This window comes from Eumetopias jubatus, unplaced genomic scaffold (genome assembly GCF_037043125.1).
Source record: "Eumetopias jubatus isolate StellerSeaLion01/CBP00866 unplaced genomic scaffold, mEumJub1_p1.0 scaffold_3, whole genome shotgun sequence".
NCBI classification, from domain to species: Eukaryota; Metazoa; Chordata; class Mammalia; order Carnivora; family Otariidae; genus Eumetopias; species Eumetopias jubatus.
The window spans coordinates 89,532,985-89,555,861 of NW_028274809.1; the positions used below are offsets into that span (position 1 = coordinate 89,532,985).

Consider the following 22,877-nt stretch of genomic DNA (forward strand, 5'->3'; position numbering starts at 1 on the left):
AATCAGGAGCTAATGCTTTATAGATGACATAAAATTTGCAGTTGGTCTTGACCCTTGCAATGTCAATCCATTTCCTTGTATAGATCAGCCCCAATCTATTTGTTTGTGTGAGTTTCTGTAAAAATAACGGCCCCTTAAACCGTCTCTTGGTCATTTACTCTTTGCCAAACATGTGGTACGATTATTTCTGTAATTGCTAGTAAGCAAGGAAGAGTGGGCAACATAATGGTAAACTGATATGTCAAGTCTGAGAATTTTGTCTCCTATGAGGTCTTGGTGTGTAGAAGTTACACTTATTACTGCAAAAACAGAGATCTATCTATCTATCACCTCTCTTCATATATATATATATATATATATATATATATATATATATATATATATATGATACCCCTGCTGAGGCATTTCCTCTAATCTCTTATTTTTAAGAATCCCTGGTTACAAAATTCCACCATTATTAAGCACAAAGAGAAATGGATGCTTGCATTCTAGCTGAGCATTTAAGAAAAGAAATAAACAAAAATAAAAAATCTATTTTTTGAGTATTTGTGTGATGAGTATTCGAAACACATCTTTCAGATTATTGGATGAATTTTGTATTAAGTCTTTAAGACTTTTTTTTTTTTAATCCTTTGGTCATGTTTCTGCTAATTGAAAAGTTTCGTTACAATTGAAAAGTCCTTTGAAAACAACACCATGCTTTTCTTGCCATTGCTGCATGGTCAAGGACTGTCAGGCCTCTGGTCTCAGGGCATGTAATCAAGAAAAGAAATACAGAAAATGCTATTCTTTGGCCCTGACCAAACAATCCCAACTCTCTTCTTTGTTTTACCATTTTTTGTAGACTTACTGCTCAAACTAGAGCTTCTTACTCATTGTATAATCTAAATGATTTACTAATCATATTTGCTTCTTCAATATATAGAAAGCAAGAAGAGGACGATGACATTAGGTATTTGGAGATGTTTTTTAAACAAGGCAAAATTTAAATTTCTTGTTGCCATTAACATTGAAGACAAATATGGGAAATTGAATTGAAATTGTACCCTTTAGATAAAATAGCCTAGGAAAAATAATTCTGTATTTTGCTAAAACATCTCTCCAATATCTATTTAGGGTTATAGCCAGGGCTGTTTACTTGGTCTCAAAGGCTCATGCTAAGCTTTAATGCTTGTATAAGTTTGTGTGCACGTGTGTGTGTGTGTGTGTGTGTGTGTGTACACGAATACATCCATTAACATAAGAAATAAAAACTTCTATCACTCAATCATATAACTCAAATACTATGTGTAATAGAAAACCACCATATGGAAGATTCACACACTGTGGGGTGTAAACACCAAACCCAATGTCTTGAAATATTTAAAGCCATATGTGGTAACAAATGTAACCAGTAACCTGGGTGTAAACTGAGTTTTTGGTGCAGCATTTGTATCCCTTGGCTTAATTAACCTGTATCATTTTTCTCTATATTTGACAATATGAAAATATTTGAGTGAATTTTAATGATCTCTCATGTATTTTCCTATGTTTCCTGTATTTCAGTAACAATGTGAACTCAAATTCTTTGGCAGATCACATTTTTTCCAGTTGAAAATAAAAATGTGTTCTGGGTTGGGAAAGGCAAGTTGGGCTCGGGACAGAGATGTAGTCAGACGCTTTTTGACCATGGTTCCTGAAAACTTCATTCCCTCTGGTGAAAATCCAGCCTGATAAATTGAATCCTGTGACATGGAAAGTCACATCATATTATGAATTCTGTTGATTGAATGATGGCAACAAAACGGTTACAGATTATTTAAATAGCAGAATGAGAGCTTTTCAGATTATAAATGTATGTTAATATTTTAAATTAAGCCCTATCTGTATGAAATATATTGCTTCTTCAAAAATTTAAAGAAATAGGAAGAACTGCAAAAGAGCAATGCAGCTCTAAAAAAGCCATAGGCAGCCCAGCAGAGAGCTGTAGGGCAAAAATTGCCTATAGAAGAGTATTGTATGGAGCAAACAGCAGGAGGCCTGAATATGCCTATCATGCTCATTCATTGGCTGGGAACCGCCTAGGGAGAGTGTGTATTTGACTCAAATACTGTAATGGATCCCAGCGGTATGGCAACTCAAGGCTGTTATCTGACTGAATTCTATGCAACAGGTTCATTCTTGAAGGTATATCTGAGTGATACACATTTATTACCTCCACATTAGTAAATACTAGATTTTTTTAAAATACCGTTTACAATAACAACTAACCTTATATGGTGCTAGGTATTAATGTAATAACAACAAAGTCCTGCAAGAACTTAAGAAAAAAAAGAGTAAAAATCTGTAAATCATAATAGAATAACTAAATTTAGTAGTATATAATAATTTTGGATAACAATAATCCATATAAATAATTACTCTACCAAAAACAATAGTTACCTTATGAATTCAATGAGATTCCAGTTGATAACTTAGAAAGATTTTTAAAACTATTTATGAAATATTGGATCTTAAAATATCCAAGACATTCATGAGAAAGAAGATTTGTCCTACCAAATATCAAGTCTAATTATAAAGCTATAATAAAAAAGATAAGGAAAGTAATAGATCTGCCAGGTGGTAGGGTCAGGGCTGCTAGAGAACACCCCTGCAGGGAGACCATGCTGAAGCCCCAGAAGAGGCTGGTTGGGGCTGCTGAGCCTGCTGGGCCAGCAATAAAGGGTCAGCAGGAAACTGTATCAACACTAAGAACCCAGCAGGGACATCAGCTTAAGTGGATAACTCCAGCCCTAGGAGAACCAGACTCTAAAAAATGTGGGAAGAATCTAAACAGTTACTGGCTCATGAAAGTTAGAGACAAAAAAGCAGACCAGAGAAAGGTATAGATGTGAAGTTCAGTGCTGAGGACCTTAAAGCACAGCCCAAGTATACAGCATGATGGGAGGGTATTTGAAACTCCGAGGACAGACCCAGAATTCCCTTCCAACCATGAAGCTGGAGGAAGAAGCTTTCTTCTACCATGGCAACTGCACAGAGCCAGGCATCACAGGACTCATGAAGCTTGTGAAGGAGGCTTACCCAGACCACACTAAGTTTGAGAAAAACAATCCCCATTATGACCCATCCAGCAAAGAAGACAACACTAAATGGCCCATTGTGGATGTGCAGTTTGTTTCAATGATGAAGCATTTCATTACCCTGGCTGAGCTCAAAACCCATCACCAGCCCTTAAAAAATATGGCTTTCTTAGAGAGGCGGACCATAAAAGAGACTCTTAACTATAGAGAACAAACTGAGGGTTGCTGGAGAGGAGGGGGCAGGATGGTCTAAATGGGTGATTAAGGGGGGTACTTATTTTTTCTCAAAAATTTTATTTATTTATTTGAGAGAGAATGAGAGATAGAGAGCATGAGAGGGAAGAGGGTCAGAGGGAGAAGCAGACTCCCTGCTGAGCAGGGACCCCCCAATGTGGGACTCGATCTCGGGACTCCAGGATCATGACCTGAACCGAAGGCAGTCGCTTAACCAACTGAGCCACCCAGGCGCCCTAAGGAGGGTACTTGTGGTGAAAACTGGGTGTTGTATGTAAACTAATGAATAATGAATCACTAAATTCTATTCCTGAAACTAATATTACACTATGTTAACAACTTGAATTTAAATAAAACCTGAAACATTAAAGAAATATATATGGCTCTTTTCACTTGCCAGAGACTCTCAATTTAGCCCCTGACCCTAGAGGAGTTTGATTTTACTTTGAACCTTGAGAAAAGGGAACCAAGTTAACTGGGACACTGTTGCTGGAATGTGTAAGAAGTTAGTTACTCCAAAGAAGTCAAGCTTTTATAAGATAAAAGGTGCGAGGAGGTTTGCTTGTTATGTGTACGTAGGTGGTTTTCATGTACCCTTTTCAATAAACATTAATATAAAAAACAGAGGGAAATAGAATGAATTAAGAACTTAAAAATAAACCTTTCAATCGATCATATCTTAATAAACAATGAAGTGGAAATAGTCATCGTTTAGATTTACAGGATCAGTGATTTCATTACATATAGTTTTAGAAAAGAAATGGAGCCATAATTCATGCCATACTTAAAAATCAAATACAAGTGACATCACCAAGATGAACACATCTTGGCTGTTCCTGACTTTGATCTCTGTCACAAGAACAGTTAACATCTACTGACAAACAAGATGCCACTGAAAGAATCTTAGAATACAGAGGTGAGGCTGATGCACCCCTACATCTCAGAGACCAAGACAGATTGCATCAGAGGGGTTCGAGAAGAGGCTATGCTTTAACGACATTGTCCTTCCCCCAGGCAATTCAGACCATGCAGAGAGAACTCCCCTGAGCCTTTAGTTCTTCCAGTGGGAAATGACAATCCAAGGGTAACAACCAGCCTCCCCCAGGCTAGGGGTCTCTTTGTGGGAGCCCCTACTCTGATCTTGCACCACAGGGAGTATAGGGGAATCTGTGGGGCCCAAGCAGAGGTCATATTTATATCAGATAGACTTTAAAAATGGGAAAGAGAGACAAAGAAAGCCAAAATATAATGATAGAGGGGTCAGTACATCAAGAAGTTATAACAGTTTTAAATATTTCTGTGTCCAATATCAGAGCACCTAAATACACAAAGCAAAATTAACAGAGCTAAAAGAAGAAATAAACAAAAGTACAATTATAGTTGGGAATTTTGTTACCCCCCACTCATAACAATGGATAGACCACCCAGTCAGTGAAAAAATAAGGAAATTGTGGATTTGAACAACACTATAGATCAAAGGGACATAACAAACATATACAGAGCATTCTAACCAGCAACAGCAGAACACACATTCTTATCGGGTGCCCCTGGAACATTTTCTAGGCTAGATCATGTTAAGCCATAAAACATGTCTTAGCAAATTCAAAATTGGAATTGTTCCAAGTATCATGTCTGACAACAATGGTACAAATCTAGAAATCAATAAAAGAGGAAAACTCAAAAAGTCATGAACACACGGAAATTAAACACCACTCCCCTGAACAACTAATGGATCAAAGTAGAAATTACACGGCAAATAAAAAAAAAATTTTTTTTTGAGACAAACAAAAATGGAAAAACAACATATCAGAACTTATGGGATACAGCAAAAGCAGTTTTAAGAGAGAAATTCATAGCAATAAACACCCACATTAAGAAGCAAGAAAGATCCCAAATACAACCTAACTTTATGTCTTGAGGAACTAGAAAAAGAACAAACTGAGCCTAAAGTTAGCAGAAGACAAGGGGGTGGTGGGAGGGGGAATTGGAGGAAGGTGGTCCAAAAGTACAAACTTCCAGTTATGCAACAAATAAGTCTAGGAATGAACGTACACCATAATGACTACTGCTAATGCTGCTGTATGATACATAGGGAAGTTGTAAGAGAGTAAATCCTAATGTAGCAAGGATATTTTTTTCCTTTTTCATTTCTTCTTTATTGTAACTAGATGAGAAGAAGAATGTTAGCTGAACCTATTGTAATCATTTCACAATAGTGAAATGTGCCTTAAACTTGTATAGTGATGCATGTCAGTTATTTCTGATTACAGTTGAAAAAAAAATCAAATACAGGAAGATGAAAATGTAAATATGAAAAATACTACTTTAAAATTTTGGAAAAAATGCAAAAGAATATCTTATGATATGAAGGAGGAACTAATTGTTTTACATGAGAGACAAAGAAATAGCCATAAGAAATAGACAAATTTGACTATATTAAAATTGAAAACTTCTGTTGAACTAAACGCGTAATAAAACTAAAAGAAAATAACAGAATTAGAGAAACCATTTATAACTTACCAAATTAAAAAGTAGTGTTTATAATGTACTTTTAAGGCCCCACAATTTAGTAAGGTTAAGAAAAAGTAAGAGGAACATAGGCAAATGAAGAGACCAAACAATTTTTAGAAGCTGAAATATGAATTATCAATACATAAAAAGAATGGCTGAAACCCACTAGTAATTAAAGAAATAACTATTTTTAAAGCCAGAAGTCACTTTCAATTTTTCAGATTTGGTAAGAAAATATTTAAATCTACAAATATCAAGTATATTTGCTTATATATTGATGAGATTTTATTTTATTTTTATTTTATTTTTTTAATTCTTTTTAAGATTTTTATTTATTTATTGAGAGAGAGAGAGAATGGTAGAGAGAGAGCATGAGAAGGAGGAAGGTCAGAGGGAGAAGCAGATTCCCTGCTGAGCAGGGAGCCCGATGCGGGACTCGATCCCGGGACCCCAGGATCATGACCTGAGCCGAAGGCAGTCCCTTAACCAACTGAGCCACCCAGGCACCCTATATTGATGAGATTTTAAATGCACACAACTAGTTTGGAGAGCACATTTGTTGATATCTAATGAAATTGAAGATGCATATACCTTATAGCTCAGGAATTTCACAACAATATACATAGAGAAATTTTCACTGTAACATAAGAAGAACTGCCCCAAAATGTCTGTTATAACATTGTCTGTAATAGCAAATATCATAATCAACCTAAATTCCCACTAACAGCAGAACAAATATTTAAATTGTGCTTAAGCCAGCAGGCAGTTTTGGCATAGTGATCTAGCATGATTTTTTGGAGTTACTCTGCCAGCGTGTGAAATCCAGCTCTATCAACTTTGGGTAAATGTAACTCTATGCTTCAGTTTCTTCATTTGTAAAATGGAGGTAAGAATTGTGTCAGCTTCATGTTTTTTGTGTATAAAAAAATAAATGATTTATATAAATAGAATTCAGATATAATCAGATACATAGTGAACTTATAATAATTATGAGCTAATATTAATATCAGTCATATGACAACAGACCATACAACAGATAAAATGAATCAACTCGAACAATATCTATCAATGTGAATGGATTTCAAAAAATCACATTTAAAACATTTTTAAAGAAAGATACATAAAACACATCATTTACAATAAATGTAAAACTTGAAAATGATACTATATATAATTAGTGAATACGTTCATTTATTATAAAAGTATAAAATCATGCATGGGAATTCATCTTAAACTGGAATATTTTATTAAAAATAAATAGACCTCGGGGCACCTGGGTTTCTCATTTCCTGGGTTTCTCATTTGGTTAAGAGGCTGCCCTTGGCTCAGGTCATGATCCCGATGTCCTGTGATTGAGCCCCTCATCAGGCTCCCTGCTCAGCGGGGAGTCTGCTTGTCCCTCTCCACTCTTTCCCTTTGCCTGCCCCTTCTTGTACTCTCTCTCTCTTTCTCAGATAAATAAAATCTTTTAAAACAATTTTTTAAAAAATTAAAAGACAGACCTAAGGACATGATGTACAAGTGTATATGAACACTGCTTGGCTCTTCTCTTTTTATCAATGCTTGAAATACTTGGTAATTAAATATATCAGAGTGTTAACTTACTTTTTCCACCAAGAACTCAGCATTTCCCAGGCTCTTAATTTTAGTTCCCCTCATTATTCAATTTTTAGAAAGCTTCTATAGTTCTTAAAACTACAGTTTCATTTAATTATGTAGTATTCTTTGGTAATAATTAGACCTAGCCTATATGTGTTATGAATTGATTTTACAGTGTAAATATGCAATAATCCCATTACACAAATATTTATACATCTTAATTAATATAAATATTTTGATAACTAGAGAACATTGGCTACAGAAAGATCATTATTCTATCAAAAACAGAAACAAAAATAAGTAGTATAGGACATTCAAAACAAGAATTGAAAACTGGGGCATACTGCACAAATGGTGAAAGAATGATTTCCTTCAAGGCTTCCCATGGTGCCTGATCCTTGCCCATACTCTATCTCTTCTACATCTTCTCATTTTGGTTGCATTTCTGATAGACAAAATAGAGTCTCCATGGATCCTTCTCAGAACCTGTGATGAGGGCCTTGCATCATTCAGACAAGGAGTTAGCAACCATTTTCCATGATGAGCAAGATAGTAAATATTTGAGACTATGTGATCCATATGGCCTCAGTCACTATACTCAACTCTGGTTGTAGTACAGAAGACGTAGGCATAGATGATATGCACATGAAAGGGCATTAGATCCAATAGGTGATTGGATGTTTCCAGCTCTGATTCTAAGTCTCTACAATGACAGTGTCAGTCTCTCACACCTTATCAGAGCCCAGTGAGAGGCTATTACTTTTCTCTTAAAAGATACAGGACAGTAGGTTGCAACAGTACTTTACTCCAAAAACCCAACAGTGTGTTGAGTTATTCCATTTCAGGAAGTAAATCTGTATCAGCTATTGCATTATTAACTAATGGTCCTATTAAGGACCAGAAAGAAAGTCTAACTGTTTCTAAACCTGTGCCAGTAGGATAGCAGCCTTTCTGGCCATGGAATAATCTCTGCAACAAACTTCTGACAGATTCTATTTCTTATTGCTATGGGGGAGAATAAATCAAACTATGATCCTTTTCAAGTAGTTGAAGTAGTTGAAGTAGTCATTTTTTATTATTTCTTGTTGTTCAGTGGAGCAACCTAAGGTTATTTTTCCAAATAACCCCATTCATTGATCTCTAAGGACTCCATTGATGGTTGTCCCACCAGTGGCTTTAGTTAAGTTAGTGGTCCATGAGTTCATCCACAGCCCTGTACATGATTACAAAGGCTAGAAGCCTGTTCTTTCACTTGTTTCCTTCTTAGCCATACTCATCCTGTCATTGGTATAATGTATTGGTGTAATGTATTCAGTGTAATGCAAATTGCCATGACAAAATGTAACACACTTGTATAGAATAAAAGACAAACTACTAACCTTTCCAGATAAAAACAAATTGCTTCAACAGGTCTAAGTATATAAGGACCCAGATCGTTGCTTAATAGAGTTTATTACTGAACATTATAAAGGAAATAATGTGTTTCAGTACAGTTATTACATAATGATTGCAGCAATGGTTGAGATATCAGTAGTCTATATCAGTCTTTAGATTATATCTGTTTTTTGATTTGGTGGTGAGGGAAGTAAAGAGATGTTAATAAGCCACTCTTCTCCTAGATTTCTTTGTTTAATATGATAACCTCCTTACTTTCACCCACATGGCTGGATTTAGAGTTTAGAAGTTGACTGAGGATTTGTGGGTTTAATTTGACTACCGATTAGTAGGTTTCTCATACTTGAAGTCAAAAAACTGTTGAGTAAAGGTTATCATTGTCTTCCCATATCTGGACATCACTCAATAAAAATGCTATGCCCATAAAATAACAGCTATTATTTATTCTGCATTTACCATGAGTCAGATATGCACCTAAACAATTTATCTGTACTATCTAACAATTCTAGATATAGCCCTTTCTTGTTCTATTTCATAGCTGATAAGTCTGGGAATTAAAGATTTTCAGGGAAATATTAGAACTAGTTCTTATGATAAGCCTATTTTTTTATACCATCCCTATTAATCTTTTAGATGAAATAAAATCTGTTTTCTCTACTATTCAGACATGTGAGGAATATTGACTATAATAGATGTGTTAAAGAGAAACAAAATATGCCTCTAAAAGAACTAAGCATTTGTCAGTCCCTAGTCCAGCCCTTGGGACAATGAGTTCTCAGACATTTAGTCTGCATAATACCAGTTGAAATGTCAGTTGTGGGCTTATGAGTAGAAAAACAGATAGGAGAGAAAGAAGGGTCAATTAAACTAGTAAAACCTGATGTAGCAGCCAGATGGCTGACCTTTCTCTCAATATCATCTCAGAGTACCCAGATTCTAATGTGCTGGTTTACTGTCCCAATGGCAAGGCATTAGCATGGTTGGATCAGGCCACACCAAGCTGATGCACTTTCAAATTTTAAGCCAGCTGGAAAGAGACGCTCATTGTTCTGGACCCCAACTCAGTGCTCTGAGTCAAGCTGTGAGGATAAGCCAAGAAGCTCTTCCTGCCTCTTGGTCACAAAGGGAGTATGTTTCCTCTTTCAGCAGTGCTAAGCTGTTTTCTCACTCACACGTATATGTAATGTTGGGCATGGACAGGTCTATTCATTGAACATGTCACTGGACAGAAAGAAATTGTTACAGGCTCATGATTCAACTTGTAGGTAATCTATGTTTCCCGTTTCTTCTATTTCTGCTCTTTTTTAAATGCTATTTTTGACAGGTCATTCAATGGTTCTCTATCACTATTAGAGTGAGAAATTATAACTTATACCAGTCCAGAATCCATCAGATAAGAAGGAAAGAAGGAAGGAAGGAAGGAAGGAAGGAAGGAAGGAAGGAAGGAAGGAAGGAAGGAAGGAAGGAAGGAAGGAAGGAAGGAAGGAAGGAAGGAAGGAAGGAAGGAAGAAAGAAAGAAAGAAAGAAAGAAAGAAAGAAAGAAAGAAAGAAAGAAAGAAAGAAAGAAAGAAAGAAAGAAAGAAAGAAAGAAAGAAAGAAAGAAAGAAAGAAAGAAAGAAAGAAAGAAAGAAAGAAAGAAAGAAAGAAAGAAAGAAAGAAAGAAAGAAAGAAAGAAAGAAAGAAAGAAAGAAAGAAAGAAAGAAAGAAAAAAGAAAGAAATTTTTAGGCAAATGTGTAGAGAAGAATGAACTTTACCCAGAGAGGTTCATTTGGCCTTAATCCTGGCTCCTGGGAGGTAACTTCTAAATCCTTGGAATTCCCTGAGTGAATGGAATGTCTTTGTTATTAATGGTGGGCCTCTGGGACCACAGCTGATAGTTTATGCTAACAAGATGATTGCTGGTAGGCTAGACTCCTCAGACCCCCGTTGATCATTTTGCTAAATAGATGACCCACTGTAGGGGCTGGCCAGGTCCCAAAATACAAACCATGTGATCAGAGAGTTAGGACTGTTGGCTATGTGAAATCAGTCTGATCTCCAGAGTTTGGACCTAGAGATTGATTTCATCCATGTGGACAGTAAATCATCCATGTCAACCTACCTAATGAAACCTCAATAAAATCTCTGGACAGCAAACCTAGAGTGAGCATCTTGCTTTGGCAATATTTCATGCACATATTGTTACACTTCAGTGCCAGGAGGGTGACATATCCCTTGGGACACAGAAGCTTTGTATTTGAAACACTCCTCGCAGTCTTACATTCTGCCTCATGTGTGTTTCTACTTCATGTCCTTTTGCCACAATAAAATGAATAGTAAATATAGTGCTTTCCTGGGTACTGTGAGGGTAATTATTAAATGTGAGGATGGTCATGGGAACACCCACATTTTTAGCCAATTGATCTGAATTGAGGATGTTCCTTAGGACCCCCAAACTTGTGAATGATGTCTAAATTCTTGGGTAGACTTGGCAGTCTGAAGGCCTATGTCCTTAATCTTGAGTTTGGTCCAACTCTGAGTAGCAGATCTTATCAAAATAAGATTCATACAATAAAAATGCACAAAAAATACATAACCTTTTACACAGTAATTTTAATGCTAAAAAATTATCCTAGGGTGGTGGTATATAATCATAATTATAAAATGAATTAATTATAAATGAGAGAAAATTGTAATTAATAAAAAATGAGAAAAAATAAATGAGTAGTTCAAGTTCAACTCTCATCAACATTCTATTTAGTATGTATTATGGCCTGGTTACTGGGTTAGACACCAAAGATAAAATATTGAAAATGATGAATATTCTACCTTATACTGTAGCACTAACAAATAGAATAGTAATTTATTCATTTAGATGAATAGACAAGTTTAATATTCTATGATAACTCCCTTAATAATGGATGAATATTTTGCCATTGAATCACATAGTGGTGGCACTGAGCCCAGACCTGAGTCCAGCGTAGTTTATACAAATGAAGTGAAAAAACTAGAGTTGACTGTAAATAACAAAATATCTGATCAGCAGTGGTTACAAATCAAAATATTTAGTTATCAGACAAAATAATAATTTAAACATTAGGGTGCATATGACCCTTCTTTTCACTACATCTGTGTCTTTAGGGTAAATAGCCAGTAGTGAAATTGCTGGGTCATAGGGTAGCTGTAATTTTAAATTTTTGGGAACCTCCACACTGTTTTCCAAAGTGGCTGTACCAACTTGCATTCCTACCAACAGTGTAAGAGGGTTCCCCTTTCTCTACAACCTCTCCAACATTTGTTGTTTCTTGCCTTGTCAATTTTTGCCATTCTAACTGGTGTAAGGTGGTATCTCAGTCTGGTTTTGACTTGAATTTCCCTGATGGTTAATGATGATGAACATTTTTTCATGTGTCTGTTAGCCATTTGTATGTCTTCTTTTGAGAAGTGTCTGTTCATGTCTTCTGCCCATTTTTTGACTTGATTATTTGTTTTTTGGGTGTTGAGTTTGAGAAGTTTTTTATGGATCTTGGATATCAGCCCTTTGTCTGTAGTGTCATTTGGAAATATCTTCTCCCAGTCCGTGGGTTACCTCTTTGTTTTGTTGACTGTTTCCTTTGCTGTGCAGAAGCCTTTTATCTTGATGAAGTCCCAAAAGTTCGTTTTCCCTTTTGTTTCATTTGCCTTTGGAGATGTATCTTGAAAGAAGTTGTTGTGGCCAATGTCGAAGAGGTTATTGCCTATGTTCTCCTCTAGTATTTTGATAGATTCCTGTCTCACATTGAGGTCTTTCATCCATTTTGAGTTTATCTTTGTGTATGGAGTTAGAGAATGGTTGAGTTTCATTCTTCTGTATATAGCTGTCCAATTTTCCCAGCACCATTTATTGAAGAGACTGTCTTTTTTCCATTGCATATTTTTTCCTGCTTTGTTGAAGATTATTTGACCATAGAGTTGAGGATCCATATCTGGGCTCTCTATTCTGAGCCAAGATGCCCTTCAACAGACAAATGAATAAAGAAGATGTGGTCCGTATATACAATGGAATATTACTCAGCCATCAGAAAGGATGAATACCCAAATTTTACATCAACATGGATGAGACTGGTGGAGATTATGCTAAGTGAAATAAGTCAAGCAGAGAAAGTCAATTATCATACGGTTTCACTTATTTGTGTAACATAAGGAATAGCATGGAGGACATTAGGAGAAGGAAGGGAAAAATGAAAGGGGTGGAATCGGAGGGGGAGACGAACCATGAGAGACTATGGACTCTGAGAAACAAACTGAGGGTTTTAGAGGGGAGGGGTTAGCCCGATGATGGGTATTAAGGAGGGCACGTATTGCATGGAGCATTGGGTGTTATACGAAAACGATGAATCGTGGAACACTACATCGAAAACTAATGATGTAATGTATGGTGACTAACATAACATAATAAAATTAAATTAAATTAAAAAATAATAATTTAAAATAAATAACACAAAATAAGAGTAAGCAATACTAGATTTGGAATAAAAGCTCAGTTTTATCACCTGGGACCCAGTGATATCATCAGATATGTCATTCTATATCTTACTTTGCCATCTTTAGCATGCTGGCTTCTCAATCCTTGGTAAGGATGTTTTCTGCAGGTCAATGCCATCACATTCAAGGAGAAAAGGATGGAGTAGGACCATAGGTTTCCTCCTCAAGAAGTTCTGCCTTTTCTTCCGGAGTATATGCTAGAGCATTTGTCAAAATGTCATTGTAGGCTTCATTAGTTAGAAGATAATAAATTATGGTTCTGATATAAAAGAATGGGATTTCCATAGTTAACTTTATACCCTGGCATTGGTGGAGGGGCCATATCCATTCTGAAATCAGCGAACATCCACCCTTAACTAAGATCAAGTAGGCTTTGGCTATTGGGTAATTGACAGCATCTACCATAGGACATAACCTAGAAGCTAAGCCCTCGTGGATAATTAGGATTAGCTAAAAAAATATGGGGACCCAAAGGACAAAATGAGGAAAAAATTTTCAGACAGAATAACAGCTAATATTTCAGAGAGAGAAATCTTGATAATTGTACTGAAATACCAACAATTTATCACAGTGTAAAAGGTGATTGTCGAGACATGAGATGATAAAAACTAAGAAAGAATAAAATCATGAAATACCACAATCACTTAAAATGGAATGTTACCAATTAGTCAGAAGGATAATTTAAAAGATTATATGAAATAGACAAGCAGGCATACCTTGAAGATATTACAGGTTTGTCTTCCAGACCACTGCAATAAAGTTTATATCACAATAAAGCAAGTCAAATTAATGTTTTAGTTTCCCAGTGCATATAAAAATTATGTTTACACTAACCTAGTCTATTAAATGCTCAATAGTATGTGTCTAAAAAATATACATATGTTAATTAAAAAACACTTTATTGCTAAAAAAATGCTAACCATCATCTGAGCTTTAGGTGAACTGTAATCACCGACCACAGATCACCATTACAAATACAATAATGAAGAAATTTGAAATATTGCAAAAATTACCAAAATGTGGCCTAGAGACATGAAGTAAGCAAATGTTGTTGGAAAAATGGCGCTATAGACTTGCTTAAGGTGGGGTTGTCACAAAACTTCAGTTTATAAAAAAATGTAATATCTGAAAAGTACAATGAAGCAAAGCACAATAAAAGGAGGTATGCCTAGATTTATGGATAAATTAAGGAAATAAAACAAATATATGTACTCTGGTAGAAAGCATACATAATAAGTATGGTAAATATTTAACACAAAAAACAGATCTAATTGGGAGAAGATACTAGGATTATGGATGCTATATATTTTATATATTAATAATTTTGTTGACTAAATTAAAATGCTAGTTTCCCAGCAGCACAATGTTTGGCCTTACTGCCAATTTACAAAATAGAATTGCCAAGTAAAACTGTATTGTCTTCAAAGTTCAAGCCGCCACATGTGGTTGTATAGCTTGTGCACTGCACGCGGTCACCCAAGGGTCAAGCATCATTTCTGTTCGCTCAGCCACTTGTTTGGTGCTGGGCTACCCCTGGAGAGGTTCCATTTTTAATTCCCATAAAGTTATCATGTGGACTAGCTGCAGCACTTGCCCATGGTGGAAGAAGACTTCAGTACCTGAAATGAGATTTGAAGATACTCATTTTCCCTATCTTCTCTCTCAACTAGCATGGCTATTCAAAGTTAACTGTAAAACTCATGAACTCACAAAAGCAATGTACTTGAAGTTACACAAAGAACAGTAGCAAAGTTCATGGAATAATGAATACCAATATTCTTATTGGGAAATGAGAAATCTTCTAAAGAAAAAATATATGTCAGGCAACTGTGGTCCCTTGAGTGACCTCTGGGGATTCCTATAGATGCTCTTTGCAGAGAGTACTTCTGTTCGTTATTAAATTATTTCCTAAACTTCCTTCAATTCTTTATAGTGCTGTTTGACCTACAAAAAAGGTATTGAAATAGAAGTTTCTTTTCCCTTCTGACCAAATGAGAAGGGCAAGATTTGTGGAAGTTTTTCAAGAAAGGAATGAGCTTCTTAGTATGGTGAATTATGTGAAGGAAAGGGCCAAAATATAATTTGGTTTTGTTTTCTGCTCTCCCTATTTAATCTTACTAGTTTCAGGCTTTGTGACATGTCTATTGTGGTTTCCTGAGCAGTCAGAATCCCCTTTTGGTTTAAGCTGGTGGCATGACCAGCCTAGTACAGTCCTAACACAGGGAAAATTCTTTCTTTGAGGTCCATATAACAAAATAAGAACAAAAGACTTTCATCAAGTAGAATGAAAAACATCTTAGAAGATATGGACATGATTGTTCCTGAAGCAGATGCCTTTTCTCCCAAGGTGGTCCTCACCTTACAAACCTGTCTTTACTATTCCTAGAGGGAAAGTTTAACCAAGATGTCCTAATAAGATCAACTTCTTAGCTGATCTGAATTAGAAATTTTCAGAGACTGGCATTTTTCTGAAAGTAGTTTAGACTCATCTCAAAAGTCAGCAATCTGTCTAATGGCCTCAGCCAATTCTGTCCCCATATGGAGGAACTAAAAACAACAATGGCTACATTGACAAAATGCTTACTATATGCTACGACATATTTAAGCACTTTACATGTATTTACTCACGGAACATGCACAAAACTCCACATGAAATAACTAATATTGTCATCTACAACTTACATATGAGAATACTGAGGTATTTAGAGACTAAATAACTTATCCACAGTTAATGAAATCTGAAGTGATGAAGTTAGATACAAGCCTGGAAGTCTAGCCCAGAGTCCTGACCTGTAACCTCTGATTGATCAGACTGAATATTGTACTCAGGACAAAGAATCATAGAAATGTATAGATCATCAATGTCAATATGCTAACTAGTGCTTAAATTATGTCTGCATTAATGCCACTAAGCATACAACATCTCTGGAGAAAACACATCCACTCTCTTGTAAATCTGGACATTTTATAGAGTTGGGAGAAAAAAAAAATAACCATTCCTTATGTTCAGACTGCCTGCTTGACTTAGGCAAACTGAATAGAAGTGGAATGATTGCTGGTATCTGTTCTTACAAATGAAGTGAAAAATTCTAGCAATGTGCTCTCCAATTAAACGGCTGCATTCATGCAACACTTCTCATCCAGATGGAAGGTTTTGTTTCATTATTTTCTGAAACACTTTATTCTCGAAGGCTACAATGTTCCCACATGCTTCAAATAGCATTTGTGCAGTTTGAAACAATACCTTCATTAAAAGATTTTGTGAAAACTCTGATTTTCATAGGGAAAGTATAAATGATAAGGTTTCAAACCTATCTGAAATATGAGGCAACTTATGAATTAACAAAAATATGGTACTATATGTAGCGAAGCAGGTGACATTAACACTTAGTTTTTTTCTTTAATCGTAGAAAAGGGCCTTGATGCTAAGCAGATGGCAGCAAACAGGATGGGGAATGTGCCTTTTCTTAAATCTCTTCTCAGAAAGTGAATACAGTTACCTATCAGCAGTATGTATGCTATTTTATAACAGCTGTTAGAGTGACTGGACAAAATAAAACCCCACATAAGTAAACACTCCTTCAGATCCACTCACATGGCCTTAGAAATTAATTTAACAATTTTGATTGTCAATTTCTGTTGTCAATCATTATCTTCCTTCCTTTTATGTGGGCTAGTGCAACAGCCTTCCCATTGAATGTTCTACCTGCCATCTCTGTCATCAAATCTAGCCTCCATACAACTGTCTGAGTTGTTTCTGAAGTCATATATCTTATCTGATCATTTCAATGCTAAACACTTTCAGGGGAAGCTTGATTGCCTGATATGATCCCACATTTTTGGGGGGGGGGCAAGAATGATCCCATATTTTTAATACAGAAATCAAGAACCTTTACCTTTAGCTCCAAACCTCTGTGGTCTTCAGTATCTAAAGATTCTGAAGATAATTCTCTTCACCCCATGATTCATCCAACAATATGAATGTAGTAGATAAAGGTAAGGGTACCAATCTCCTGAAGAACACCACACTAGGCTGTATGATCACTTTGAGGTCAAAGTGGTTAGGTGGGGCTTTTTATAGGTAACAAGTCATAGCAGGATTGACAACAATTAAGAATTACTGAAAAAAAGAAGTGGAAGGGCAAAGAGATTCAAATATAGAAACATGTCACCAGAGCATTCTTTGAAAATGAGAAATTCTTTATGAATTAACTGACAACTACATGAAATAGGGATAATCTGTGACTATCTTTGGGTGATGTCAAAGAGCTCTGCAAAGCTGTCATTTAAAATGCAGGTTGAAAGACATCCAAATAATGAGTTTGACAATAGTTTAAGAATCTTTATCTGCATGAAACTGTAATGACCTTTGGGTAACTAAAATGAGAATAGGTTTATAGCCTACAGAGCTTTATGCACTAATTGATGTAAAGTTTTTTATTGCTTTATTAGATTTTTATCAAATAAATGTTAAATTTAAATCAAAGCAAACATTAAAATGTCAAAGAAAAAGTTTATACATCAATTGTTCATTATTTTGAAACCTTGTTATGTAAAGTGAAACATTGGTTGTTCTACATAGAAAATATATTGATATCCAGCAACACCAGCAATGTTTAAGTGGTTCTGTTTCAACACAACCTCCTGAATATGTTTGGTCAAACTTTTTGATCTTTGACAATCTGAGACCTGAGAAATGATAATTCATTTTATCTTCTAGACTTCAAACTCTTCTAATCTGAATAAAGCCAAGCATCTGAGTTTTATATTTAAGATTTGTTTATATTTGTTGTCTGTGTGCTCGTCTCCTCATCTTTGGGTTTTGCCATGTTTATTGTTTTTCTTTAGTTTTATGTGGTCAAGTTTATTACTCTTCTTTTTGATTTCTGGTTTTGGAATAATATGTAAAAATATATTTTGACGTCCAGATTAGAAGATTTTACTGTACAGTTTTCTTTTCATAATTTTATGGTTTTATTATTTTACATTTAAATCTTTGGTATGTCTTGAAATTTTTATGGTCTAAGGAAAGGATTAGAAAACTCTAACCCATGAGCCAATTGTGGTTCACAATGAGCCAAATCCAGCCACGTCAATTGTTCATGAGTCTACAGCTGCTCTTTCTTACACTACAACAGCAGAACTGAAGAATGATAGAAACCTGCAAAGCCAAAAATATTTACTATTTGGCCCTTCACAGGAAAAAAATAAAGTTTGCTGACTCCTAAGTCATGTAGTACAAAATACTATGTATTTACTAGGGAGTTAAACACCGTTTATTCATGTCATTTTTATCCACTGATTTGAGAGCTACCATTATAATATACTAAATCATTACAGATCTTTAGAAATGGAAGGCAAACACAATATGCATACACACCCAAATTTCACAAAGCCAGATTAAACGGATCTCTTGCATTGTCTTATGTAAATGAGTTTTGGATCTTTCCTTCCTGGAAGGGACCCTGGTCTGAGGAGCAAGAAAATAAAATTCATGTTTTATTGATTTTTTTCCTATATATTTGATCCCAAGATCAAATGTTTGTCCAAGATCTCAAATGTTTGTCATGGGGTCATATTTTCCTTCTTCCTATAATTTATCAGTAGGGAAATGTTGGATGCATGGACAGCACAGAGAGAACTGGAAGACTGTCGGTCATATATGATCCATCCATCTGGTTGACCACATATTATTAGTTCCATTAGCTTTGAATGGAGAGGATTATATTTATTCTTGAGGGTAAAAATGAAGGAGGAAATCATTGTTCTTTTTTTTAAGATTTTATTTATTTACTTGAGAGAGAATGAATGAGAGAGAGAGAGCACATGAGAGGGGGGAGGGTCAGAGGGAGAATAGACCCCCCCCCCCGCCGAGGGGAGAGCCCGATGCGGGACTTGATTCCCAGGACTCCAGGATCATGACCTGAGTCGAAGGCAGTCGCTTAACCAACTGAGCCACCCAGGCGCCCCGGAAATCATTGTTCTTTAAGGAATTTTGTCAGTAGTCTGATTGGATTGACAAAGACTTATTAATTGGACTTCCTCTTGTGATCCATGATATCTATTGGTGATTGTGATTTGTATGCCTGGATTTGGAGATAGAGTCAGTCTGTGATGGAGGATCATTTTTCTCAGTGGAAAGATGTTCCTCATGAGATACTTCAGAAAGGTGAGAAAAGGCATACTTATATATAGTGAATGTTATATACACAAATTTATATGACAACCAAGTGAAGATGTTACTTGCCAATATTCGACCCACTTTTTACTTTTTATTCCCTAAAATATTTACATAAAATACACTTTAGTGCTCCTGTGACTTTTGTCTTTGACAAACTCACAAACAACTCATTCATATGCACAACCAGCACCCCCTCTGGGGGAATCAATGACTAAGCCCAGTTATCTACCAAATGCCCAACAGAGAGAGAAAATGAAAGACTGGCAAGTGAACTGACACTGTAAGGAGAAGACAGAAGACTCTATATGTCAAGTGGAATTTAGTTCTTTAAAGGAACAGTTAAATCTGTCGTTTTCAGGTAGCCTAGGAAGTTTTAAATGGCCGCTCATTGTGCGAAACTCATTTCGAGTACATTTGAAAGGCAGAACATCTAAACGTGAGGTGGCCTTTCCACCTCTCAGGAACTTTGATTGGGCCCTGACTGCGATGGAGAATGCAGAGAACTGAGTCACCAGCCCAGCTTCTATAGCACCCTGGGGTCCTTTGGAAACAACTCATCCAGCCTCCGTCTAGGATGGGTTAGAACAGTGACTCCTCCAGGCAGGGGTCTGAGATAAACGACCTCCGGAGTCCTCGTTCAGCCTCGCAAGTCTTTGATTTTAAACTGACGAAGTGCAAGCCGACTTTAAGTAGGTCATCCAAAGAGCTCACATCCTGGCATGTAGTTGGCATTCACTAAATAATATGGAAGAGAGAGAGCAAGCGAGCAATGGACGTTTTTCAAAGCAAATCTTTCTACATATTTTTATTTTTTCCTAAGGATTCTATAGCCCTTTTCTTTCTCTGGAAAGGTGATTCTGTGAGTGGTAGCACCAATTAGCATGGGCATGAATATGAAATTATAGCGGCTTGTTCATGGCACCCATGTTCACAAAGCTACTATGGAAAATTAGAATAACAATGCTTCTGACTGATTATATAATTGGATGGTGAGGGCAGGTGTCATTTGGATGTTTTTTTACCTTTTGGGCCAAATACTTTTCATTGCAACTTGTAATTATATAATTGGATTTTTTTTTTAATGCATGGGTTTAATTAACTCTGGGACCTTAGCAACTGATAAGTTCTCAATCACTTTACTCCTTGACCTACCAGCTTTATAGCTATTCTTTTCTTTCACCTTCCCCACAAACCTTCTTATCTACTACCATCTGCTTTATATACCATAATATAATGTAGAAGAAAAGTCAGATGCTGCTGTAGGTTATTGATATCTGTGTAACTTCCATGACCTATATAATGATGCTCCTTTAATAACTTCCATAACTCATGGAATCTTAAAGTTACAAGAGACCCTTGTGATCATCTAATTCAATGCTTTCATTGGTAAAAATGGAGACTTTTGAGATCTTTATCAGTTTTTCCATCCCATGTACCAAAGCCAATGTCTTTCACTTAATAATAAAATGTACATTTTGCCTTTATTCCTGATAAATTATTTTACCAACACAATTTCTTTTCAAAGCAGATCAGGACAATTTCTTTCATAAATGCTCTTTTCCATAAAAGAATAAAAGATAAAGATGCTCATCACAAATCAACACAGGAGTTATATGAGATGATTATTTTTACTATGAAAGATAATTTCAAAACCATACACCTATTTTCCATTTTTCTTTCCTCTTTTTTACACCTTACGAGAGTTGAGTTGAGTTACCCCTCTGAGGTTCTTTCTGAAAGGGAGCAAAGCTCATTGCTCTCTGAGTCAGTATGAAACTCATTTCTCTGGCTTCATTAGCTCACTCATTTAAAGAATCCTAAAATTTGAATCTTTTTTTTTTTTTAAATTCTCTCACAGACCATCTACACTTCGATGACTTTTCCAGGCACTTCACTAATATGAATACCGTGGCTAACTCCTGGATTCTTTTTTATATGAGTTCCTATACTATTTGTTGCAATGTACATGTGTACTGTGTGGGATGGGACAAACTCCCTCTGCGTAGCTGATATAAACAATAAACTATAGTAAACCAAATTCACACAAACCCATAGATCTGCAAAAGGATTTATTTATAGAGGGTATCTCTTTATTTTTATTGTAAAATGTTTTTAGAGAGAAGGAAATACAGTATTTTTTTCATCTGTTTTTGTTTTCCAGACGTACACAAGCTATTTCTATTTTTTAAAGATTTATTTCAGAGAGAGAGAGAGAGCAGAGGGAGGGGCAAGGAGAGAGGGAGAGAAAGAATCCTCAAGCAGACTTCGCACTGAGTCACTAGTCTGACGCGGGGCTGGATCCCAGGACCCTGAGATCATGATCTGAGCTGAAATCAAGAGTTAGACAGTTAACCGACAGAGCTACCTAGGAGTCCATACCCAGACAATTTCAGAAAGTTAGGAATTTTGTAATTTGATAATCTGAATGGCAATATGTAAACAAAAATAATATTTAGATTGTTTAATAAAAGAGAGTGTGGCTTAATATGTCTTTTTTCCAAAAAAAAATTACAAATAAATTCCATCTATTTACTGTGGTGGCTCTGGTGATGCTTTATGCTTTTCATTTTCTCATTACAATACGTACTTAGAAGTAACAAAATTGTTTTGGAATTTACATCTGAAATATGTTATCAACTCAGCTTTGTTAATAAATGAAGTGCTGTGAATTAGAGGCGATTTTTGGTTGCTGGTCTGTCTGCTGCTCATATCCTAAGCATCATTTCTTAGAATTCTAAATCCCATTAGTTTATGATGGTAAGAAACAACAGTTTAAGAAAATTACCCTGCAAAGATAGGCAGCTATTAATCTACTCAGAAGATTAGAAAAAATAGCTTAAGTCTATTTCCCTTGAGATTAGTAGACTCCATTTAAATGATTTGACTATATTTAACCATTTTTTTGTTTTAATTAAATTTAATTCTGTTGGTAAATTTTAACTGGAGGCCATATAATGCCTGCAAAGATTATCTTGAGCAGTATAAAGAGCCAAGTTTTTTCTTGAATGAAATAACAGAAAATGTGTACCCATCTAACACACATTTTGGTTTTAAGATTTTTTTTTTTTTTTAGTTCATAGGTGCCAAAGACATGCTGTTTCATGTTTCGTATCTCTGTAATAACCAATAGATACATGCTCACAAAGAAGGCCATTCCTTCCCCCTCAGCCATTGGAAGTATAAAGATCCCTTAAGAAACATCACATGGGGATAGTGAAACTGCCAACAGACAGCAAAATCATTTTGTTACTATTTTATTTATAAAATGCAATAGAAAGCTCAAGCATTTGAATATTCAAAGTGAATCATTACCATGTGTATAGGCAGCACATTTGGCAAATGCTGAAAAATTGAACACTGAGGATTTGTGATAAACTATGGTTACAACAAAGCT

The 22,877-nt window shown here is 35.7% G+C and overlaps 1 pseudogene; it reads left to right on the forward strand.

Annotated features, from left to right (window-relative positions):
• The first annotated feature begins 2,642 nt into the window (after positions 1-2,642).
• On the forward strand, positions 2,643-3,768 carry LOC114207228 (thymocyte nuclear protein 1-like; annotated as a pseudogene).
• Positions 3,769-22,877: the final 19,109 nt, after the last annotated feature.